The 27,280-nt window shown below is 38.9% G+C and overlaps 1 protein-coding gene across 7 annotated transcripts in view; it reads right to left on the bottom strand.

The window, feature by feature from the left end:
- Positions 1-27,280, bottom strand: part of LOC109621281 (D(2)-like dopamine receptor) — a 182,891-nt gene that overhangs the window by 116,269 nt on the left and 39,342 nt on the right. The gene's annotated exons all lie outside the window — the stretch shown is intronic.

Genomic DNA, 27,280 nt, shown 5'->3' with positions numbered 1-27,280 from the left:
AAGCACTCCTAAAGTTACCTGATAACCCCTGAAACTCCCTAAAACGCTCCTGAGTCCCTCTGGAACATCCTTGGAACTCCCTGAGACTATCTGAAGCGTCCTTCATGCCCCAAGGAATCTCCTTATAAACCTTTGAAACGCTCCTGAAACCCCTTGAAACCCTCTGGGACTCCCTTGACACGCCCCTTTTTGAAACGTTCCTGAGATCTACTGGTACCAGGGATGCCATATATATACAGATTTTCTGTATTATACAGATTTTTGAGGATCCGTACAGATTTCGTTTTATATGAAATACAGAATTTTGAGCTAGAGGGGCTATTTTATTTTTGTATGGGATACAGATTTTTGAAAAGGGTGATACAGATTTTTCAAAAAATCATCTGGCATCCCTGACTGGTACCCTCTGAAGCCGGCTGAAACGCCCCTGAGACCCTCTGATGCGCCCCCTGAATCCCCTGAGACCCCATTAAATGCCCCTGAGAACACCTGAAGCACCCATGAGACCCCCGCCCGAAACTCCCTTGGACCCTCTTGAAACGCCTCTGAATCTCTCGCAACCCTCCCGGAAACCCCCTGCAATGCCTCAGAGGCCATCTGCAACCTCACTGAGATACCCTGAAGCGCCCCTGAGACTCCTTTAAGTATTCCTGAGCTCTGGTGTGACCCCTTGAAACGCCCTGAGATCCGTGGAGCCCCCTGGAACCCCCTGAATACCCCTGAAACGCCCCTGTGCAGCGGACATGGCGTGATGGTTAAAGCACGTGACAATCACGCCGGGGACCTGGGATCGAATCCCACTCCCGACATTCTCAAAAATGTGAATGCTTCCTTCGGAAGGGAAGTACAGCGTGGGTCCCGAGATGAACTGGCCTAGGGGTAAAAATCTCGTTAATACAGATAAAAAAATACTGATGCGCCCCTCTGAGACTCCCTTAAACACCTCTTAGTTCTCATGTGACCCCCTGACACTCTTGGAACCCTCTGAAATGCCCCTGAGATCTCTTGGTACTTCCCTGAAACCACCATAAACGCCCCTGAGACACCCTGAAACGCCTCTAAGACCATTTGAATCGTACCTGAATCGTACCCCTCTGTAACCCGTTGAGATCACCTAAAACGCCCCTGAGATCTCCTGCTTTGTTTGAGGATCCACCAGAAAATTCTGGAGCGGACCTGGTGTGATGGTTAGAACACTTGACTATCACGCCGCCGAGGACTGGAATCGAATCCCACTCCCGACAAACTCGCAAAATGTGAGTTCTTCATTCGGAAGGGAAGTAAAACGTAGGTCCCGAGATGAACTAGACTAGGGCTAAAATCTCGTCAATACAGATAAAAAAAATCCCTGGAGATTCTTTTTAAAAATTTCTAATGATGTTGCTCCATAAACTTGGCTAAGGATTCCAATCCCAAGAAAATCTTGAATGAATTTCTTCCTAAATAAATCCATGGATTCCTTACGAAATTATTCCAGAAATTCGGTCTTTAAATCTGCCAAGCTTTCTTACAGATACTCCTTCAATGATTTTTTTTTTTTCAGAAATTCTTCCATGGATTCTTTGAACAATTCCTAAATAGGAATTTCTCCAAGTATTCTCTCAGGTTGATTACTATGGGTTCCTTCTGAAACTTCACCAGGAAATACTTAAGAAATTCATCTATTCGGTTGAAAAATTCATTGGAATTTCCAATGAATTCTTGGAAAATCCAGCACGAATACCTCCAAGGACTCTTGCACTGTTAGTTTTAGTGATTAATGTAGAAATTCCTCCAGAGGCTCCAGCAGGAGTTCAAACAAAGGTAACGTTAAGATTTCTCCCAGATATGCCTCAATGTGTTACCCAGAAATTTATTGTTCATATCGTCTAAGGATAATCATAATAATTTCTCCACGAATTCTTTGAAAACATATTCAATAATATTTCCTATGAGTTTAGATGCTTTAGAAATATCTCAGTGTTTTGTTCTAGAAATCCTTCCAGACCCTTATCTATGTGTTTCTCAGGATTTCTTTTTAATTTGTCCACAAATTTCTTCAAGAATACTCAAAGAAAATCTTCCAATAAATTTATTAAAAGATTCCTCCAAGAATTTTCATACAAATTCCTCAATATTTTTTTAAGAAATTTCAACAAGGATTTTTCGAGAACTTTCTCTAGGTATTTCTCCAGGTATTCACCGGGAAGTCCTCCTGGGATGCCTTCAAAAATTCCACTGGGATTTCAACGGATAATTCTTCAGAGATTCATGCAGAAATTCTTCCTAAGATTTCTTCAAGGATTATACGGAAGATTTCTTCAGAAATTCCTTCAGGGTTATTTTTAAGAAACTCCTGCTTAGATGCCTTTTGAAATTCCTTTGAGGAGATATTTGCAATTTCCAGAGACTTTTTCATAGTTGTTGGGATCGCTTCAAGAATTTCAGCATAGGGTTTCTTTAGAAGTTCCTCCCTGCAGTTTTATTTATTTTTATTTATTTACAAACCCTACAGGGATTGCTTCGGGATTTCTTAACAAGATTTCTCTAAGAACTCTTTGAGAAATTCCTTCAGTTATTTTTGCCGAAATTCCTACCCTCCATAAGAAATACCCCGTTGGGTTTCTTAAGAGATCACTGCAGATTTTTTTTCAAATATTCCTGCTGGGATTTTGTAGAAGCTCTTCCAGAAATTGCACAAACACAGTGCTGGATTTTTTTAAGGACTTCCTGAAGGAATTTTTAAGAAATACCTGGAGGATTGTCTCAAAAAATTCCTCAAAAACGGGAAAATATTATTTTGCATATATAGAAAATGGTCCATAGAAAATTGGAAAATGATCCATTAAATTTAAGAAATTATCCATACGTTTTTGGCAACGATTCAAATTTTTTTAATGATCCATAAAATTGTGGAAATGATCCTTAAAAAAATATTTATCAAATAAAACCATGGACGTTTTTTTCGTAAAATTTACGCTGTTGGTTTACGGATAATTTCCCTTATTTTATGGGTCATTTACTAAATTTTAAGGATCATTTCTAAAATTTAATGGATCGTTATTTATGGTTCAGCTTCCTGTTTTTTATGGATTGTTTCAGCTATTTCATGGATTTTTTATTGCTTAATTTTACGAAGAGATGAAAACATTTAACAATGTTTCTTGGATACAAATGACTGCGTTATGGTTTTTTGATGCCTTTATGGAATATTCAAAAGTTATCAATGAATCATTACAAGATGAACCAGCCGAGGGCTGAAAATCTCGATAATAAAGAAAAATAATAATAAAAATAATGAATCATTTTTCAATTTCAATGAATCGTTTTATAAGTTGACCGGCGCAAACATTGGGCTGCCCTGAAAAAATCCTAGAGATACCTTAGAGAGCTCCTAGAAATAATTCTTGAAATTTTTTTGGAAGAATTCCTGAACAAAAAATCCTAAAACAATTCTTGGATGAATAACTAGTAAAATCCATGAAGAAATTCCTTACGATACCCCTTCAATTCTTAGTAAAAAAACCCGGATTAATCCACCTAGTGGTGATAGTGCCTTTCTCGTCGAATATGTACTCATGATCTTTCCGTCGATGTAAGCTCCTGAATCCTGTGAATATTTTATTTATAAAAGCAAGAATTTTATCCAAGCCACCGTCGAGTTGGGAAACTTACTGATGGCACATATTTCCGGTGTTAAGTTCAATTTATAGGCAGAGCTGAAAAATATCAGACCTCTTAGTTGACTGCGTGACCACCTTTACTATTACTGGAGACCCATCAATACCAAGACGATAATAACAAGCTTAAAAATATAATTTATTTCACAACCAAAAATCGCTTTGCACATATTTATCGCTTGCATCGATTATTTTAACTGTTATTACCACTTCCTGTGAGATACCTGGAACCGGTTGCAAGACTGTACCTATTGTCTCAAATATGATCTGAGACTAGTTTCTTGCTTACTGTTCAACAGGTTTTCTGAAAAGCCGAAAATTGATATGCATGCATGGATTTGATTCATTTTACATTTTGGTCATTCTGGTGGGACATACAAAATGGGTTGTACCGGTAGTCTCTAATGTGATCTGAGTCTATTTTTTTGTAAACCATTCACCAGGTTAATGAAAAAGCCGGGGTTTGATATGTCGTATGCATGGGTTTGGCTCCTATATGCATTTGATCACTTCCAGCAAGACACCCGGAACCAGCTCCAGAATACTACTGGTTGACAAGAATATGGTCTGAAACCATTTTCTTGCTAACCGTTCATCAGGTTATCTAGAGAGCCACTTCCGGCGAGACATCCGGAACTGTTTCTAGAGCACTACCGGTAGTCCCTGCTGTAATCTTAGGCTATTTTCCTGCTTACTGTTATTGAAAAAACCGCTTATTTGATGTGACGCATGCATGGATTTTGTCAAGGGTTTGGTCACTTATATTTGACCACTTCCGGCGATTCATCCGGAGCCGGTTCCGGAACACTACCGGTAGTTTCTGCTGTGATTAAAGGCTATTTTCCTGCTTACCGTTCTTCAGGTTATCGAAAAAGCTGCTATTTAATGTGTCGTATGCATGGGTTTGTTTCCTATCTACATTTGACCACTCCCGGCGGGACATACGGAACCGCTTCCGGAATACTACTGGTTTTCCTAAATGTAGTCCGATTCCATTTTATTGCTATTCGTTCACCAGGTTATCGAAAACGCCGCTATTTGATGTGTCGCATGCATGGGTTAGGGTCACTTTTATATTAGACCACTTTCGGCGGGACATCCGGAGCCGCTTCCGGAACATCACCGGTAGTCTCTGCTGTGATCCAAAGCTATTTTCCTGCTTACCGTTATTCAGGTTATCGTAAAAGCTGCTATTTGATGTGTCGCATGCATGGGTTTGGTTCAATTTTATATTTGGCCACCTCCGGCGGGGCACTCGGAACCGGTTCCGGAACACTACCGGTAGTCTCTGCTGGGTCCAAGGCTATTTTCCTGCTCACTGTTCATCAGATTATAGAAAAAGCCGCTATTTGATGTGTCACATGCATGGATTCGGCTCACTTTTATATTTTGCCACTTCCGGCGGGACATCCGGAACCGATTCCGGAATACAACTGGTTCAGATATGGACTGAGAGTATTTTCCTGCTTACCGTTCGTCAGGTTATCGAAATAGCCGTGGTTTGATATGTCGCATGCATGGTTTTGTAGCATTTTGATATCTGGCCCCTCCGTGGGGTACCTATCCGGAACACCTAAATGGCCATAACTCCGGAACGGCTGGACCGATCCGGACCATTTTCAATAGGAAACAATGGGACCAGATTCCGCGTCGAATGAACCGTCGGTCAATAAAATCGGTTGAGGTTTACTGCCAAAAAAAGATGTGAGTTTATGTTGTACACACACATACTCACACACACACATACACACACACACACACATACATACACACACACAGACATCACCTCAATTCGTCGAGCTGAGTTGATTGGTATATGTGACTCGACCCTCCGGGCCTTCTATCAAAAAGTCATTTTTGGAGTGAACATATAGCCTTTCCAGTACACTTAGTGTACGAGAAAGGCAAAAATCATGCAAGACTTAAGTAGAAACTCTGCAAGTAATTCCAAAAAAAAAAAAATGCTTGATAAACTTATGAAAAGATTCCTGGAAAAATGCGTAGAATTATTTCTAAAGGAATCTCCTAAAAAATTTCAGCAGAAATCGTAAACGAAAGTTCTGGTGCAAATCTTGAGGATATCCCTTGATAATAAATCTTGAAAAATTCCTTAACGTATGGCAAAGAAAACATTTTGGAGTCATTTATGCAAGAAATGGTTGAGAAAATCTTGAAAAAAAATCTAAATAAATATCAGAAGATGTATTGAGTACATCCAAAGCAATGTCTGGATTAAAGTCTGAAGGAACTATTTAAGAAACCCCTACCTTAGACTAACATCGAGAAAAATTCTTGAGAGTTTTGTACAGGATTTTCTAAATATTTGGCCGAGCAAATCCCTGGGTAAATGCCTGAAGGGACCTCTGGAGAAATTCATGCATTATTTTGAAAAATGATCCAGGGAAAAATATGAATTTCTAAAGAGGCACTTCAGAAAGAATTTTTGAGAATTGTTTTTCCTGAAATCGCATCTTTTAAAGAAATGTTTCGAGGAATTCCTGGAGAAATTCGTAGAAGAATTTCTTGGGGAATTTTAAAAAGATTTTTTTGGAGAAATACAAAAAAAATAAACTTCTGGAAAAAAAAATCTGACGATAATTTCTGTTTTCTCGTGGACAAGTTTCAAGATTAATCTTTTGAAATTCCTGAATAAGTGACAAGGAAAATTGATGGGGGATTTCCTGGAAGAATTTCTTGAGGAATTCATAGAGAACTTGTCAAAGAAATTCATTTACATAAATGCGTTTTGAAGAAATATAAGAAGGAATCTTTCCCAGTCAACACATGATCGTATATGATGTTGAATAGGATGCAAAAGTGGAGGCAATATACACACACTTTACACGCGGTTAAATGGCAGCAGGTACGCATATGGCCTCCACTTTAGCATCCTATTCAACATCATATAATACTTTGTGTTAGCTGGGTTCTCTCTGCAAACAGTTTAGAAAAAAAATCCTCAAAGATTTTCAAAGGAATTTCTGACGATGTCACTGAAGATTTTCGTGTAGAATTTCCAAGAAATTGTATGAAGAACTCTTGCAAAACTAATAAAAGGTATTCGAGGACGAATGTCACTTTCACGATAATTATATAGTTTATTCAGTTATTTGGAACGATAGCAGAACATACACTTGCCGCGAAGCAGCAAAGATCGGACTGATGGTGAACGCGTCGAAAACAAAATATATGTTGGCAGTGTGGGGAATCTGGGCTTGTTAGGGGAATATCGGTAAGTAAAAAAAGAAAATCGTGTTAAGCACTGTTCCTTTGAATTCCACTAAGAATTTCCATCCTTTGACAGATACGTATTTCGACCTCAACTGTAAGGTCTTCTTCAGTATCTTGTACAGTCAGGTCAAGTACAAGACACTGAAGACGACCTTACAGTTGAGGTCGAAATACGTATCTGTCAAAGGATGCAAATTCTTAGTGGAATTCAAAGGAACAGAACTTAACACGATTTTCATTTTACTTATATGTTGGCAGGCTAAACCACGGACGTTACAGTAAGCCTCCAAGTACCACAAAAGTTCAGCGTATTGGTCGCAGTGGCTTAATTTCCCAAACAGGGAAGGAAAAAGCCTGCAAGTAACAATGGATGCTGAAAAGTGAGAGTATTAGCTGAACATTGGCTGTTACTTTCTAGGTTTAATCACCGCGTGACTTTCTGATAATTGATTTTTATTGGCTTGTAGACAGGCCAGTCCAGGGCTAGTAGTCATCATCGAACACTAGTACCTAGCAATTCAAAACCAGGACGTTAGGCAAAGGGGTCGTCGTTGTGATTGTGTTTTTCAATTATGGCCCTCTGTTAATTTTCAACTTCTATTCGATTTCTCTCGTTGCATACTTGCGATTCTATCCACCGTTTCTTTCATTACATTCGTTACTCCTTCCTTCTTTGAGTAGTATTATGTTCATCAAGAAAAACCAATTAATTCAATTATCATGAACATTGGCTGGTTAATGGTATCAGTGGTTGAACACAATTCTAGCTGAATATCTGGAGTACGGTTTGTTCAACCTCTTTAATCAGCATTACATGGATGGCAGAATATCAAGTTGAATAGAATATTATTCATCTGTGTAACCGGCTTTTAAACAGACACCAACATGCAGAATTAATCATCTGTTGTTCAACCTTCAATCAAATATTTTTTGACAGCTGACCAAAACAATGTTTTCTTAGAGTCCACGTAGCTTCTCCAGCCTCAATACAGGCTTAGTTCAACTTATGTTCTTGATATTTCAGACACAACAAATAATGTTCTCGTTTTCGAGGATACGTATACAATTGTGTGTGGTGTAGGTACTAAGGTAAGCAGGGATGCTATATATACAGATTTATCTGTATTATACAGATTTTTGAGCATCTGTACAGATTGCGTTTATATGAAATACAGATTTTTCATTTGTATGGAATACAGATTTTTTACCAAAATTTTGTATGGAATACAGATTTATGAACGAGTGATACAGAAAACCATCTGGCATCGCTGAAGGTAAGTGACTATAAATCAGGAGGTCCGAGTTCAATTCCTAGCTTTTCCATAGATTAATGTATACATTTCTAAACATCTTTTTTTCCGAGCAAAATAAATAAATTTTATTGATTACTGATTCAGCGCATATTAAGCCCTAAAGCAGCCTTTCATTGCACTTCAAATAAGCTAAAAGTTGAATAAAATCACCCAAATTAGATGTTTAGGAGCTGAATAAAGGATTGTACCTCTATTTTTCAGCTTTTGTTCAAATGATGGTTCCTTTAAATAGCTGAGAAAACGTTTGTACAGCAACAAATTGTTACCTGGGCTTGGCAGCAGTGTTACGATAGACGGGGACACTTTCGAGGTAGTGGAGAACTTCGTTGACATCGGTCCATGTTAATGGCAATTTATGGAAAACTACGTTAGCCATAAAAATCAAAGGAGCATAATCAGTGCAGACCTTAAGCAGACCGGTAGTTCTCTACGGGAACGAGATTTTGACTGTGCTTAGGGAGGACATGCAAGCACTGGAAGTGTTCGAGCTGGAAGTGTTGGGTGCTTATGACTTTACTTGACTGTGTGAAGGACAACGGTGTATGGCGTCGAAGAATCAACCACGAGCTCGCTGCACTCTACGGCGAACCTAGCATCCGGATGGTGGCAAAAGCTGGAAGGATACGATGGGCAGGGCATGTTGTGAGAATGGCCCGGACAACAACCCTACAAAGCTTGTGTTCGCAAGAGATCCGGATGGTAAAAGAGGAACTGAAAGGCAGCGTGCAAGGATTAGGTGAAAAAAGATCTGGCGTGAAATTCCATCTGAATACACACTGAAAAACTTGTTATTAGAAAGCACAAAATGTTGCAAAATGTAGAAAAAATTGAGAAAAATTGTGAAAAAAAAATCGCATCCAAGCCGAAAGAGAAATGAGTTCGTGGGAAAAAAAGTTTTTACGGTGTGGCTTTGGAGTCAGTTTGGCTTTTTATTCCGCAGAATCATTACCTGTTCTGTGGCTTAGTTGGTTAAAGCGCCGGTCTAGCAAATACGGAGTCGTGGGTTTGAACCCCACAAGAACGCGATATTTTTTTTCATAAATTTCGTCTCTCAATTTGTCAATTAGCATTATTTCGTGCCATCTAATTACAAGTTTTTCCAGTATGTTACAGACTTACCAGCAAATCTGGTAAAATGTCAGTATCAATGTATCTGTATACATGTTGCCGAAATAGATTCTACCTAAATTGAGGTTCCAGTGTAGTCTTTGTTCTCAAGATTTTGATTCCAGGAAAGCTGACAACAATTTCAAAGTCATACCTTCTAAACCTTCGCTTGTTTGACCTTCTTCCAATCCTGTCGACCAGTGTGTATTCCTCCTAAATGGACATATGTATTTAAAACTTGTGCTACCACATTTCACCTGTTAACCTCGGTACCATAAATCCCGAAGTTCCTTTTCAGGAGATACCATTCAACAGAGTAAAACTAGAACTTCCCCCAAAGCTACCACTATTGAAAATTCATGATCCATTCTATCGCGAAAAAACTTTTTTATGTCAGTGGCAAAAACTTTTCAACTCCCAGGTGATCCATTTCACACCGCTACGGCGTGGTGGCGACGAGGAGTGCTACCACAGTGGGGGAGCGGTACATAAAAGAACACAATTTAGCATTTACTCAGCTGCTACGCTGTTGTGGGATCTGGAGCTGGAGCAGCCTTGCATCATCAACGAACATCCCACCTGGAACGGCACGACGCGACGACGAGATGGACATGGCGTTGACAGTCACAGAGCTTTCCTTTTATGCTGAGCGTTCGTTCTGAAGTAAAATGTAAATGTGTAAAACACTGCTCCCACGGTGACCGTTTCCCAGAGGGGATTTGAGCCGGATTTACCTATTCCATTTAGTGGCCCAGTGAAGAGCGCCATTCAACGGGGGCCCGCCTTTGTGGATTCGTGACGGTGGACTGGTTCAGCAATAGTTGGGGCAGTTGTGAGGAGCGCAGAAAAATGAACTCGAAATACTTGATAGTGACATAAAAGTTGAAAGTAAAGAATAGGAGTAAATCAACGAAATGTACTCGGACCAGTCTAATGGAGCGCCAGAAACTTCATCCAAATCGTTCGTCATCGTTACGCTTCTCGGGATCCCGTCCAGCCGTCCACAATATTTGCATAGAGCGAAGGGCAAACCGGCGGCGCCGCAGCCGCATTCACAGTCAAGCAGTGTCCCACCTGGTGCAGCGCAATTTTCCGGTTTTGTGAAATTCAATAAAGTTCCAGGAGAAGGAAAAAACCCCTACTTGAGAATATCAAATTGCCGCAAACCTCTGAGGAGGGCATTAGCAAATCGAGGGTGTGAAACAAAAACCCAGATTAATCCACCTAGTGGTGATAGTGCCTTTCTCGTCGAATATATACTCCTTTTCTTCGACGTTAGCCAAAATGTTCCTGAATCCTGAAAATACTTTACACTAGCAATAAAATTGTTGCCAATTGCCATCATTGATTTTCGAAACTTATTGATGATACATGTTCCGATGTTATGTTCAACAACAAAACAGAGCAGAAAAAGATCAGACATCTCAGTTGACTGCTTGACCACCTTAACCCTAGTCGTGTATTGGGGTCATTATGACCCCATTTCATCCACTACGGCAGCGGGGTGAGCGTCAGCTAATGCTTGAAGAATGTTAACTTTATTCACAATCACATATCACTTTGTGATATTCGCCAATGTTTATTTCAGCACACTTTAGGCTATAATTTATTATCATTGGTAACACGATTCATGTAAAATTTGACCTTCCTACGAGGAAAATGCAGAAAATGTAAATTTTCCATCCAAATTTCAATCGCAATGAGAAGAGTGAGGGCTCAACCAGCCGCACCCAAATTGTGAGCAGTAATTTTAGAAGCATAAGGAGATTGGAGATTAAAAAACTGTATAAGGTTGACGCGATTAAATTATATTTTTATATAAAACGTTGATCCATCCTACTATACATTTACACCGCAGGAATCTGAAATGGTGTGATTTGAAGAGATCGCTTTGGTCACGATTTCGTTCTCTGGCATACCGTTCGGCGAAATGCCGCGATTTTATGTATCGCATGCATGGTTTTGGTTCACTTCTATCAAATCACACCCACAACCGATTCCGAACTACTGTGGCCTGAGACTATTTTCTTGTTGACTGTTCATCAGATTATCAAAAACGCCGCTATGGTTTAGTTCCTTTCTATATTTTACCTTTTCCGACGCGTTACTCGTCTTGTCACCAGTTCTGGAACACTACCGGTTCTCCAAAATATGGTCTGAGATTATTTGTTGGTTAACTGTTTATCTTGTTACTGAATAAGTCATCGATATGTCGCATGTATTGGTTCGCTTTTACATTTGATCATTTCTGGCGGGACACCCATAATCAGTTCCGTAACACACTGATAGGGCTTGCGTCTATTTTCTTGCAACTGTTCATCATGTTTCCTAAAAAGCCGTGATTTGAGGTATCGCATGCATGGGTTTGGTGTCACTTCCGGCCCGGAACCGGTTGCGAAACACTACCGATAGTCTCTTAAATAGTCTGAGCCCATTTGCTTGCTAAAGTTTATGAGGTTATCAAAAAAGCCGTGGGTTTGGTTCAATTTTATATTTAGCCGCTTTCGGAGGAAACTAGTTTCGGCACTACTGACAGCCCATAATGTGGTCTTAGCCTACTTCCTCAATAACCGGTCATGAAGTTGTCGAAAAAGCCGTGATTTGATTTGCCGCATGCATTGGGTTATCAAAAAAGTCGCGCTTTGATATATCGCATGCATGGATTTGGTTCACTTTTATATTTGGCCACTTCCTGCGGGACTCCCGGAACCGGTTCCGGAACACTACCGGTTCAGATATGGTCTGAGACTGTTTTCTTGCTGACTGTTCATCAGGTTATCCAAAATGCCGCAGTTTAATGTGTCGCATGTATGTGTTTGTTACATTTTTATGTATGGCCCCTTCCAAGGGTACTGGTCCGGAACACGTAAATGGCCATAACTCCGGAACGGCTGGACCGATCCGAACCATTTTCAATAGGAAACAATGGGACCAGATTCCGCGTCGAATGAACCGTCGGTCATTAAAATCGGTTGAGGTTTACTGCCAAAAAGTGATGTGAGTTTTTTTGTACACACACATACAGACACACACACGCACACACATACACACACACATACACACACACACATACACACACACAGACATCACCTCAATTCGTCGAACTGAGTTGATTGGTATATGTGACTTGACCCTCCGAGGCTTCTATCGAAAAGTCGTTTTTGTAGTGAACATATAGCCTTTCCAGTACACTTAGTGTACGAGAAAGGCAAAAAGTTTCTATTCAGATGGGATCTTGTGGATTTCACAGGCAAGCAATTGCCGAATGGGAAAGTGGAAGAATCACCAATTATGAAGAACTAACGATTTTGAAGGTTTTTTTTTATGTTAAATTCTTGTTATTAGGCTGAATCGAGTCAAGTGAAACTATAACGTTAAAATGCTTATACGTCCTTCACAGTAAATAATTTTGTAATATCCAGGCGCGTAATTTCTGGCGACGTATCCAATTCCGAACGTAATTTCGCTCTGGTGCATTGTTTTCCAACTATAATCACACTCACCATGTACACCCTCCTGCTTGGCACTGGAAAGTGTCAACAAACCCATTCCATCAGATACCTAGAAGCAGTATCATATTTATCACCTACCTTCTAACTCAGTGAAATAACCGAGAGGTAAAGGATACGCCTCACAATCAACGGATCTGTGTACGAATCCATGCCAATATTTTACTTATATACGATTCACCCATCGATCCGGTTTAGCGATTGCTAGACCAACTTTCAAGCTACGGTGGCTGATTTGCTGTGTGGGAAAGATGTAATGTGTACATCACTTTTACGACGCGACTGATGTGCAGCGAAAATGATGTGATATCACAAGAAGTTTTTTACTGTGTTGTACCGTGGATATACAATTATGGATCACCCACGGTTACGGATCAATTTGATGTTTAGAGTAAGGTGGGGCAAAAGTTCGACCTTAGTTGATAATTCAACCTATTTCAAAAAATCGAAGCAGATAAAAATAAATAAATACCGCATGGTGATTCTACCATCCATGAGCTAAAATTTTGCTTAACAAAGTTACGCTAAATATCTTTTCAATTTTGAGTTACAACACTTTTTGTATGTGTGTGTTTTATTCGAACTCTTGCCCCACCACTGGGGCAAAAGTTCGAATCTAGTGTTTGTGGAATTTCGCTAACCGTAGCACACTATTTTGACACTTTGGTATTAGGAATACCTGAAACCACTTAATATTTGATGTTAGAACTGGAATACACTTTAAAATTCGATTTGGATTGTACCCAAATCAGGGTTAAATTTACTGCACCAAAAATTAGTAGTTTTCCGCCAAATTCAGATAAAACAACATTTTTTACAACTTTAATCGAATTTTCTCACTAATTCCATTACTCTTGAAGATAATATGTGCATTTTGCAGAATTTTAGGTTTATACCTAAAGTTGCCACATGACTCGAACTTTTGCCCCACAATTCGTACTTTTGCCCCACTATGTGTAAAATACGCCTTCCAAATCTTTTTTGCAAAAAAGTTATACATGCTAGAGCATCTTCAAAATATACCTAGTTACGCCCCAAAATAAAATATCGAATTCGACTTATTAAAATTTCATTCCATGCGTTGGAAAGGCCATCGCATGATACAATTTTTTGATCAAATACCAACATTTTGTCATAAGTTCTCGAAATATTGATCAATTTTCATAAATTTTGGGGTGAAAGACTCTTTTTAAAAAAGGGTTCGAACAACCTTGACACCCGAAAGAAATAATTTGAATTGAGCTCAAAAACTTCAAAAGAAACTCTTGCCCAATGATACATATTGCCCATTTTACTGGCATTTTACCAGGTTAGCTGGTATGTCTGAAACATACTGGAAAAACTTGTAATTAGAAGGTACGAAATGTTGCTAATTGGCAAATTGGGAGATGAAATTTGTGAAAAAAATCGCGTTCTGGTGGGATTCGAACCCACGACTCTGTATTCGCTAGACCGGCGCTTTAACCAACTAAGCCACAGAACAGGTAATGGTTCTGCGGAATAGAAAGCCAAACTGACTGCAAAGCCGCACCATGAACACTCCTATTTCACAAACTCATCTCTCTTTTCGGCTTAGATGCCAATCCACAACACACTCCTGTTTGTGCCCACTCGCTCGCACTTGTAGGTAGTGGGCACAAACAGGAGTGTGTTGTGGATTGGCATCTAAGCCGAAAAGAGAGATGAGTTTGTGAAATGCGGTGGGAATCGAACCTACGCTTACCGATTCGCTAGACTGGCGCTTCTTTTTCCTCCAAGCTGATGAGGCAAACAGTCAAGTCGTGGGTTCAATTTCCATCGGAGCACGTGAATTTCTTTTGGCAGTTAACGTCCAAGGTATCTCACAATTCATATCTTTAAATAAATTTGTTATCAAAGGTCAAGTTCCAATAAAATAAGCATCATTTGAAAAAAAAAATCGAAGTCTATGGTGTAGTTCCAAAAAAAATCTCATTGTACACAGCAAAAAAAAAATCTTGTGATATCACATCATTTTCGCTGCATATCAGTCGCGTCGTAAAAATGATGTACAAATTACATACGTTCCATGCAGCAAATAAGCCGCCACAGCTTGAAAGTGGGTCTAGCAATCGCTACCCGGGTAGAGGTGAATGGCAAACCAAAAACAAAAGAATAACAAATTTTATTATCATAACTCATTTTGTCATTCATGAGTTCTTCATGAAGAGCTTAAAACAACATGTGAATAGCATAATATGATATCATATCAAAATATGCCATTCGCTTGTCATTTTAAAATTTGGAAGAATAACTACTGAATGTCTTATTTTGCTATCATAACAAATTTTGCAATTGGTGAGATATTGTTGACCTTTTGCGAGTTTGATGAACTCGCAGTTTTGGCACTTATCAAGAACAACATAATGACAAAATTTGAATTTTGGTTATTCTAATGGTAAACTTTGATATTTGTTTGCAATTACTTTCCATCCAAAAAACTTATAAGTTTTCATTTTGTTATTGGAATAAACAACTTACACACTATTTTTATTTCGCTGAAAACCAGCAAAATTTTGCTGGTTTTTGACATGCTGTAAATACAGCAATCCATCCAGCAAAAAGTTTTTGCTGGCTATTCAGCAATGCATTTTGACAGCATATTTTGCTGGTTGACCAGTAATTTTGTCCGCGCTCAGTTCCGGCGGGATTTTTTTGTTTTTTTTTTTTTGTTTTGCGAGAGAATAAACTTTAAATAATCAATAAAATTCAGTTTTCCTGCAGTGCAACAGCACTGGAAATGTTCATTATAAGTGTGGCACATTACTTTAGCTGCTTCGGACGTCCTTTTCCGTTGGAAATTTTATGCATTCCTTTTAATTAACCTTGAAGTGAGAGTGCGTGCGTAATTATTTTTGGGAAACTGTAAGTGTTTGACAGGTATGTTGCTGATTATCCAGTGATTCTAATGTTTGCTGATTTATCAGTTGTCATCACTGATCTCTCAGCAAAATATATTTTGCTGATGTCCATCCAGCAAATTATTTTGCTGGATGAGAAATCCAAAATTTGGTGTGTAATATACCCTTCTTTTGGATGACAAGGGAACAACTAATTTTGATATTGTTCTATTTTCAATAACTTAATAATGGTATATTTTGCAATTCTCAATCTTATTTTTTTGTTCTTGGTTTGCCATTGTAATGTCAAAATTTGACATTCTTTAGTTATTTTATCGAGCAATGTAAGTTATTATTGTTTCCCTTTTGTCACTTATTTCAAACAAACCAATGACAAATTTTACCATTCAGTAATTCCTTTTGAATGGTAAAACTTGCAATTGTTTTGTAATTCTTTTCTGCCCGGGTAGAATCGGATCGAAAGATGAATGATTTATAAGAAAAAATATTGGCATGGATTCGTACACTGGTCCATTGATTATGAGTCATTTCCCTTACCTCTCGGCTATTTCACCGAGTTAGAATGTAGATGATAAATATGATACTGCTTCTAAGTTTGTACTGGAACGGGTTTGTGGACATTTTCCGGTGCCAACCAGGGTGTACATGATGAGTGTGATAAATGTTGGAAAACGATGTAACCGAAAGAAATTACGCTCAAAAATGGATACATCGCCAAAAATTACGCGCTTGGATATTACAAAATTATATGCTGTGTAGGTCCTCAATATCTGATATTTTTCTCAAGTTCTATTTCAGCACAACTTCTACGCTATCGTTATATTCTTTTTTAGGCACGGACATGTTCAATGCTTCCAGCTATTTGCTCTTTGAAGGAAGCACGACACTAGACAACGGACTAGCATGCAACGCCCAGTGGCATAGTCGAAAACTTTTCCTGACAGCTGCGGTGGGAATCGAACCTACGCCCCTCAGCACGATGCAACTAAATGCTTGGTGATACTAGCCGCACGGACACGAAGCCACACGAAGATCCGTATAGACACATGCATACATGTATTTGTTCAACATCACATTTAAGACAAGACATAATCAACAATAGTACGCCACAATACTCGGTTTGTGGCTGCCGCTCTCCATCCTCGGTCGCGCCCAATGCTCGCCAGGTCACGCTCCACCTGGTCCGCCCATTGTGCTCTCTGCGCTCCACGCCTTCTTGTGCCAACCGGATCAGTTGCAAACACCAGCTTTGCAGGGTTGTTGTCTGGCATTCTTGCAACATGCCCTGCCCACCGTATCCTTCCGGCTTTGGCCACCTTCTAGATGCTGGGTTCGCCGTAAAGTGCAGCGAGCTCGTGGTTCATCCTTCTCCGCAACACACCATTCTCCTGCACACCGCCGAAGATCGTCCTTAGCACGCGTCGCTCGAAAACTCCGAGTGCTTGCAGGTCCTCCTCGAGCATGGTCCATGTCTCGTGCCCGTAGAGGATCACCGGTCTTATTAGCGTTTTGTACATGGTGCATTTCGGGCGTGGGTGAATCTTTTTCGACCGCAGTTTCTTCTGGACCACGACTTTCGCTGATGATGCGCCTCCGAATTGCACGGCTCACGTTGTTGTCAGCCGTCAGTAAGGATCCGAGGTAGACGAATTCCTCCACCACCTCGAAAGTATCCCCGTCTATCGTAACATTCCCACCCAGACGGATCCGGTCGTGTTTGGCAGGGATGGGATCACTCACTTGCAAAGAGTTACACTCAGTTGCTATTTTCTCAGCTCAGAAGCGTGCAATCAAGAAACGATATATGGACGACTTTTGCCTTGTAATTTCATCTAAAACTCTGCCGAATAGAGTGGGGGTCGCACACGAGTCCCAAAGTCGTGACAGAGCTGTGAAAGCGACTCTCCACGAGGTGAGTGTAATTTACAGCTCCCTCACGACTTCGGTATGTATGTGCGACCCTTACTCTAGTCGGCAAACTTTTAGACAAAATCACAAGGCAAAAGTCATCCATCATGATTGCACGCTTCTGAGCTGAGAAAATAGTGAGTGTAACTCTTTGCAAGTGAGTGTTCCTATCCTTGGTGTTTGGTTCCGCCTACCAGCATGTACTTTGTTTTTGAGGCATTCACCACCACCTTTGCTGCTTTGCGTTTTAGGATGATGTACAGCTGCCACCGTTCCAAATATTCTGGCAGTAATGTCCATGTCGTCCGCAAAGCACACGGATTTTGTGAAAATCGTTCCCCAGCTGTTGAGCCCGGCTCGTCGCATCACACCTTCCAGAGCGATATTGAAGACTAGGCATGAGAGTTCATCACATTGTCTCAGTCCCCGACGAGATTCGAATAAACTGGGTAGTTTACCCGAAACCCTTACGCAGTTTTGCACACCGTCCATCGTTGCTTTAGTCAGTCTAGACAGCTTCCCAGGAAAGCCGTTTTCGTCCATGATTCTCCATAGTTCTGCGCGGTCGATACTGTCGTACAGGGGATAGACAAAGTGATCGGGACAGGCAAAATTTTCACTTTTCAAAAAATGTTCAACTAGCTGTAATTTTTTGAAAAGTGCATCGAATATTATCAAATTTTTACTGAAAGTTCATCAACTAGTTGATGTTTATTGTTAAGAACTTTAAGTTGCGTCAACGTTTTTTCATAGCTTATTATATAAGTCATAAATGGTCAAAATTTCATTGCAATCGGTTCATTGAATTCGGAGATATAACAGCTCAAAGCTGGCTATCGGATAATTTTACCTTTTCCAAGAATCTTTATAACTTCGTAGAGAATGGCCCGATCATTCCCAAATTTAAACCACTGATACATAACTAGTTGATGAACTTACAGTAAAAATTTGAGAATATTCGATGCACTTTTTGTAAAGTTACAGCTAGTTGAACATTTTTTGAATAGTGAAAATTTTGCCTGTCCCGATCATTTTGTCTATCCCCTGTATGTACTTTGAAGTCGATGAACAGGTGGTGCGTTGGGACCTGGTATTCACGGCATTTCTGGAGGATTTGCCGTACGGTAAAGATCTGGTTCGTTGTCGACCGGCCGTCGATGATAACTTCCCACGAACTCATTCGTTTTAGGTGACAGACGATGGAAGATTATCTGGGAAAGCACTTTGTAGGCAGCTATGATTCTATGATTGATTGATTGATTATGATTACCTCTAAACGTTCGCACCATGGATCCTCTCCAACACACCTCCTGCAGCGCTACGATGCCGAACCCGCGGTCCTTCAGTAGATCGGCGACTATGCGGGTGCTCCCAATGAAGTTGAGAGATCGGCAGTTCCACGTACCGAGTTTCCAATCGCAAGTCCTTTTTGTTCGCTGGGGTAGTTGCCGTTGGTTCCGGTTCGTATTATTCTGTTGATAATTCTTCGTTACAATGGGTTTTTACGGCTGACTTGCAGGACTTGACACTAACCCCCAACTTTTCGGAAAATCATAGTGCACAGTTGAGCTTAGAGATCTTCCCTGGCACTCGAAGGTTGATCAGCCGCCCCTAACATGGGAATCAGACGCTGTTGTGAGCCGCTCCTCCTGGAGAACAGACGCTCAGGTTTGCAGAAGCAAATCCCACCTTCCTTGTCAGTCTGCGACCAAAGTTCCTACCGGGGTTGGTTACACGATTTTCCCTAAGGTTGCTCGTAGTTTCCTACACGCAGAAAAATGGCGCTTGTTTAAAACAATAAAACGCATGGTTGATTTTCAAACTGAGAATTTACTTATTCCAAAGTTATATTCAATTGTTTTCATTCACAGTTTATTGATAAAAACAATCGATTACCATCATTTCATATAATGTCAAAAATTTCATTTGTTTCAACAAAATAAAAACCATAAACATGGTCCGAAAGCACTCACACATCTATAAAATGCTTTCCCCAACATCGCCACAGCGAAGAAGGTGCAGCAAATCCATCACACTAACGTCCAAGTGCAGCTTTGGCCGTGATGGATAACGCGCAGGTACTCACGACAGCATCCACAAAAAGTTGATCGGTTTCGCCTTTTTTTGTCTTTTTCTAGTCGTTCTCCTCGCCATCCGCTTACCGACGATCTAAAAATAGATTTCCGAGCTGCCGCAGTTGCTGCCGTCACCAAAACAATCACATTCCGGGTTTGTTAGTGGCAAAAGTGCAGTCGTTTGAATCAATCAATTATTTCATGTTGAAAAAACCATATCTCTGTTTGTTTTAACAAACTGTCAAAAATTTCGACAAATGAAAATATTTGTGTTATCAAACAAATTGAACAGTTCAGTTTAAACAAGAAATCAGTTTGTCGCTATAGTAAACTGAAAAATCGGTTGATTTGAACTAAGATTTAATTGAGTTTACAATTTATTTTTCTACGTGTATCGGTACCACGAGGAGGTAGGAATAGGAGTTGTAGGGCAGAGGCTAGTGGATCACAATGGGATCTGTATTGAGCAACATAACCAGCATTACCCTGCCGTTAATATGGTGTTATTGATTACACAGCGTAACAAAAATTAACTTTTGTTCTGTCTCAAGAGCAATCTTATGTGTCTTTGACAGATTTTGGGCCGCTGAATCTGAATCCGGGCTCAGATTTGCTCCAGCACATCACAATTTTGCGCTGTACCTTAATTTATAAATTGGTCAATTAACATCTAAATTAACGACTCATGCAAAACATTTCGTTTTACTTAATCGTATTTGATAGTTTCAAGCGATTTATGTTAGGTACTATATTTCCCATACAAGTCACCCTCCAAAAGTTGCATGCAAGTTTACATACTGACATCAAATGCTTAAATCTATCAAATTTGATTTGGTAAAACGAAAAATTTAGCATGAGTCATTAATTTAGATGTTAATTGACCATTTTATCCTTTGATTGCTTGAAAAATATATAACCATGCTTAATGGCATGCAGTCAAAAAGCCCAAAATCGCATATTTTGCCCTATAAATTAAGGTATAGCGCAAAATTGTGACGTGCTGGAGCAAATCTAAGCCCGGATTCGGATTCAGCAGCCCAAAATCAGTCAGAGACGCATAAGCTTTCTCTTGAGACAAAAACATGTTGCGCTGTGTTGTCAAATATTACACTCTCAATGGCAGAATAGCAAAATAATAACACAACTTGTATTCCACCTAATTCTGTTACTGAAATATTATTCAATCGATGTATACCAAAATCATGATAAAAACAAAATGTGATTGTCAAAAAAAATGTTTAAGAAAGTTATTCATTGATAACACTATGTATTTAGTTTACAAAATAAAACAAAAGTCGTGAACTTCTGTCGACGACCAAAATTTTTGAAGTACAATTTAGCGCTGATTTCGAAAGCGCGCTTCAAAAAAATTTGAGTAGAGCAGTTTTTATTTTTTAGCTCAATATCGAGTTTTACAACTTTTTAAATTATGATATTTACTAAAATTCAAGTATTTTGCGTTTTGTTTGCCCAATTTTAAATCTTTTCCCATAAATTAAAAGCTGAATACAATAGCATTCGATCATCTGAATGCAGGTTTTGCATCAGATTGATGAAATTCAAGATATTGACGAGCTTTAGGGACGATCTCCTTAAATTTTAGCAAAATTTCCAAAAATATATGGAGAAATGCATTTTTTTTTTCAATAAGAAAAAAACAACTTAAAAATTCTTTCTCGATGTTTATTTGACATATCATATGTAGGCGAGTTACAGTAAAAATTGATAAGGGAGAATGAGATGTTTGAAGTGAGCGACTTTGCTTAAAAAAAGAACAAAAATCGATTTCAAATCATCAACCTTGTATGGAAATTCGAAAAAAATTCCGCTCTACTATATTTTTTCTCTTTCGCGTTTTCGATCTCAGAACATGATTCTACAGTATCTACACCAAAAATGATCATCAGCTTACCGAGTTCAAAAATGCTGTAAACTAGTGTTATCAAATATGGTGCTCTTAATGCCAGAATAGCAAAATAATAACACAACTTGTATTCCACCTAATCCTGTTACTGAAATATTATTCAATCGATGTATACCAAAAGCTTGATAAAAACAAAATGTGATTGTCAAAAAAATATGTTTAAGAAAGTTATTCATTGATAATTTGATAATAGCACAACAAGATATAAAAACAGGTTCTGTGATTTCATAGTTATTTATATGATTTTCTTCTCTACTTGAAAAACCAGCTCCTGAAAACTAAACAGAACGTTTTCGGAAGCACTCAAGGTATGCCATTTTAAAATTTGGTACGATTTGTGTCAAAACATTCCATCAAAAAGAATAAAATATGAACCTGCCAATAAGAAATGCGGTTTTACCGCAAAGTCAGCATGATATGATGTTGACGCGCTTGGTACACCAGCAAGGAAAAAATAAGATTCAATTACTAAATATTGCATCACCACCGACAAACAAAAACATACCCAAGATTTGGTTCCTCGAAAGTCTCATCCCTTGAGCTCCAGCAAGCAAGGGATAAAAACTAACAACTCAGCACCAGCTGCTGAGCTGGCAAATGCCACCCTTCGTGACCAACACTCAGCCGCTGCGCCGCCTTCTAACCCAGCTGGTGGCTAACCAAAACCGGGCAGAGTATTAAAATTGCGCAAATTCGTTGTCCTGTTTGCTTGGGTGGACCATGATATTCACAACTTGTGTGTGCAGACAGAGGAAAGCTGCCACGTAAGAGCTTTTGTTTGTACAATCAGTAGGATATCGCACCAACTGGGAACTGAGCTGCTGTCGAGCTTCTGCTGGTGGTACGTATAGTCATACATACCAGCACAACTGTAAAAGTGTCAGAGAATGGCAATGATTTTGGGAAATTTGTTGGATAAGAAATTGAGATAACAAAAGATCCTGGAAAAGTCATGATTTGAAGTGAGACTTCATACATTGTTTGTCCAATCAACGTTCACGGGATGTCGTTCCTGTAAACGAAATTGTCATTGAGATGAGAGCGGTGCAATCACTTTGCGGTAACGGGGATTGTTGATTTTAATTAAATGTGTCTGAAGATGTTGTGTTAACTTTGATTAGGGGAGAGTGTTGCTTTCAAGTGCTTGTGGATCAATTTAGCATCATGGTGTGTCAGATCAAAGGTCACAAATATCGGATGCAGGGCAGCATGCAGGTCACTTTCATCAAGCGGTATCCATGGAGGTGGATGGCACATCATGCAATATGAGTTTTGCCAACATGACGGAGAGTAATCATTAGTAGACTCACACCGTCACGATGTACTTGATGTATCTGACCATTTCATCAGGCAGATGCAAATGATGAAACATTTGTACGTAACATGTATGACGGTGAGTTTACGGGAAAAAACTAATATACACCAAAACCTCCATTTAGGTAACGAGTCGGGACTGCCTAAATAGAGTTTTTACTTAACTGGATTCATAACCTAAATGGATGCAGTTCATTACCTTAATGGATGTGAATATTGAAAAGAAGTTTAAGAAGGGGGGGATTTGCTCCAGCACGTTACAATTTTGATTTTTGGTAACGTTACCTAAATGGAGGTTTGGGTGTATAGTGAGTTCCCTTCCTGAAACTTCCATGAAATCCCTCTGGATCCCCGCATGACCATCTTTAAATCTCCAGTTTACTCAACCTTCTTAAACTTTTTTGCATTCAAATCCATTTAGGGTACGAGCTAAATCCATTTAGGTAAAAACTCTATTTAGGCAGTCCCGGCTCATTACCTAAATGGAGGTTTTGGTGTAGTAAGAATTTTTAGAGAAATTCTAGGAAGAATTACTGGAAGAATTTCTACTTACCCCATCTACAGAAACTCCATCAAGAGCTCCTGGAGGAATCCTAAGAGAAGTTTTTTAAAGAAATACCTGGAAGAATCCCTAAACATATATTTTGAGAAATCCCTGGAAGAATCGGTAGAGGTATTCCATGGTGGAATTTTTGTAGGAATATCAAGAAGATTGCTGGGAAGAATTCCAGCCAGAATGCCAGGATAAATCTCTAGAAGAATTATTGGAGGTACCACAGCTGGAATTTCTGAAGGTTTTCTAGGAAAAAAATGTCGAAAGAAGAGGAACTGCTTTAAAAATTCCTGCTAGAATTCTTAGGAGTTCCTGGAGGAACCTTATGAAGAATATCTCTGGAAGAATCTCTGGATAAAGTCGCCAGGGGATATCTTGGATAAGTCGTTCGAGAAATCTCTGTAAAAATGACCAAAGAAATTTCTGGAAGAATCCTAGCAATAATTCCTGTGGCAATCTCCAGAAGAATTCCTAGAGTTACCAGATTTTAAATTTCTGGAAGAGTCCTCGCAAGAATTGCAGTAAGTACTTGAGGAATCCCTGCTGAATTACCTGGTGGGGACCAAGACGAGCTCCTTAACCCTTTGCGGACGGATCGACCATCACGAACGTGTTCTAGACTAGCTAGGTTGCATCCAGAAAGATGAAAATTCCATCCCCAAAGGGTTAAGGGATCCTATAAAGAATTCCTGGAAAATTCCCTGCATAAAATCTCTATTCCTTCAGAGAGGATTTCCTGAAGATATTACTGGATGAACTTCTGAAAAAATCTCAGAAATGATGCTAATCATCGAAAGAATTCCTTAAGGCTTCCAAACTTTTGAAATTATAAAAAATGTCGCGGTGCTCCAACAACTTTTTTTACAACAAATTTTGATAACTTTAATAGTTACAGTTCAGTATTGTTCATAAACTAAGTTCAAGACTAAGTTAAGGTAGAAAATGTTATATAAAAAACAGTACTAAATCAACTAAGTACGTTATATAAAGTGCGAAAGAGGATTGAAGTGAGTTAAAAATGACTAATTCGTGAATTCTACCCTATATAATCGTAAGTGTTGCAACCAAAAATACACCGTTACTCCAAAAACCATTACAACGAATGCCATTTCTCCGAATGTACTATTACGTTCGAGATTTTGGGTTTTGGTGCAAAGCAAAGGAAAATGGATGAAAATATTTGGATGAAAATGCCATTTAAATTAAAATACAGGGCGGACTCGATTATCCGGAGTCGGGTTCGGATGCTTCTCAAACGTATATCTGGGGAACGAAATGATCTTTAAAGCTGAAATTTTGACATTTTGTTAATCCAACTTTGATTATTGATCAATCAAAATTCCAGCTTTTTACAGCATTCCGTTTGCGAGATATTATTGTGGGAAGCGTCAGAACCCGACTCCGGATAATCGAGTCCGACCTGTATGTTACATTCTGAAACTTATGGATTTTGGGGTAATGGTATGTTAGTGGTTATAACACTTACAATTAGATAGGGTACACAGAAAAAAATATGTAATTAAAATTCAGCGAGAAATCATGCACATAAAGGGAATGCTAGAGTTAGTGAACTTTTACATGAGATATAATGTAAAATTACATTACCATCGTGTAAATTTCCGCCAACCATCGCGTAAACCATCATGGACACCAACCGGTTACGCGACTATAAGCGGAAATTAACACGAACGTAACGTAATTTTACATGATATCTCATGTAAATATACACTAATCTTAGCATTCCCTTTATGCGCATGATTTTTCGCTGAATTTTACATGAATATTTTTTTCTGTGTAGAATTCACGAATAAGTTATTTTTATCTCAATTCCATCCTCTTTCGCACTTTATAAAACGTACTTAGCTGATTTAGTATGGTTTTTATATACCATTTTCTACCTTAACTTAGTGTGGAACTTAGTTTATGAACATTTCATAACCATTTCTGTGTCTTGCCATTAAACTATCAAAGAAAGAATTGAAGTGGCACCAAAAAATGTGACGATTTGAACAAAAATCTGACTTAGACATTTTGAAGGTGACTTGTAAACCTAACTCGATAATTTAAATTATGTTATGAACATTTCCGCTAAAATCTAATGAATGGCTATCAAAGAGGATAGAAATAGGGTTCTAATGCAACTTTAATTTTAAAATTTGGTCAGCCCAATTTTGAATTACATGGAAACCAATTTTTCGTACAGATTCAGGAAAAACATGTAAGTTTAGGCAAACTTTGAATTCTAAAAATTGCATATAAAATTTGTGAAAAGTACCTACGAATCAAATCTAACTCTTTATCTTTCGATAGAGTCTGAAAACGACTGAATTAAATAAAAGATGACTGAGATAAATATGACCGAAAAACATGCCAGTGTACATAACCCTTCAGGACGCGCGCCGTTGTACAAATTACAAGATCACAAAAAAAACTTTCCCGTCGTACATGGCTCAAGTGCGGTGCAGTTTTAGGATCAACCAGGCGCGCGTCCTGAGCGATTAAAATGATTATTAAAGCAAAATTGCTGGAAGATTCACAGAAAAAAATCATTTATGGAGGAAGCCAATCCAAAACTAATAAATTCGTTAAATAAAGTATGTAGTTCACCCAATTTTTGGAATTCATAGAAAAATGGATTAGTAAGAATATGTCAGGACGACTGACAGTGAAGGTGAGGGGTATTTTTTCGTATTCGTGCAAAAGGGACACAACTCAAGCAGTGAGGGTTTCAGAATCATGCACAAAATTGACTTATAAATTATCACAGTTTTTTTCACGATAAGGATATATAGGACATAGGGCTAACCTTCTTAATAATAAAGACAAAATAATTGGATAGTGATGAAAGTTAAAAGTTCGTCCCGAATCATTAAAGACAGCTTGAAGATTGAGGGATTGTCAGTTAATATTCTGGAAATAATTTCAAAAAAGTCCCTTAAATTATTTACTTTGAATTAAATAGATTGATAAAATCGAAAACCAAACAGACTCATACCTAAAAAAAATCAAAAAAAAAAAAAATTTCAGAGTTTTACGAAAAATATCAGAACCTCGGAAATCTTGAGTATTGTATGGTTCTTTGCTGTTCATGCGAGTGTCAAAAATTAGTGTCACACGATTCTATCGTTTTAGCGATAGGTCGACGGGTGAATAGAATGAATGATTGATGAACGGTGAGTTTGTTCCTTGTTTTTCTTTGAAAAAATGCAGTAAATATACCTGTAAGTTTAAAATCATCCTTCATATATTTACTCAATAAGAACTGGAAAGTTCGTCACTTCAAGTGTCGGCCAAATTTTTCAATAAAATTGTTATATTTTGAATAAATCCTCCTGTATTTTTACCCAGTCCGGCACCGTACGGTGCTGGCCACACTGATTTGATCCGTTATTATGCGTCAGTATTTTGCCAAAGCTTGTGCGGTCCGTCACTGTTAGTGTCGGCACAATATTTTGTTTCAATATATCGATTTCATAACAAGTAGCATATTGGTTCACCAGTCCTCCCAATTGCGAGGTGACGCAAAATATTTTTCATTTTATAAATTTTCACGAACTCACATTCCTTCCCTTCCTCGGTAGACCGTAAGGACGTGGCCAGCGCCGTTATTGACCCAATACAGTTTGAGCTCTCGAAACGTGATGTACATTGAGGGTGGTGTCAAATCCCAAGCCCCAACCAATTTGTTCTCTGTGCAATTTCGCTAGCTCAGGTCAATCACGGAGTAGCAACTACGAAGAGTACGGCCACCAATGCTCATGTTCATGCTCAAATTTCAGAACTATGAAAATTTCAAAATAGGGATTTA

The sequence above is a fragment of the Aedes albopictus genome, chromosome 3, assembly GCF_035046485.1.
Source record: "Aedes albopictus strain Foshan chromosome 3, AalbF5, whole genome shotgun sequence".
Taxonomy (NCBI): Eukaryota; Metazoa; Arthropoda; class Insecta; order Diptera; family Culicidae; genus Aedes; species Aedes albopictus.
This window is presented reverse-complemented; position numbering and strand designations above follow the sequence as displayed.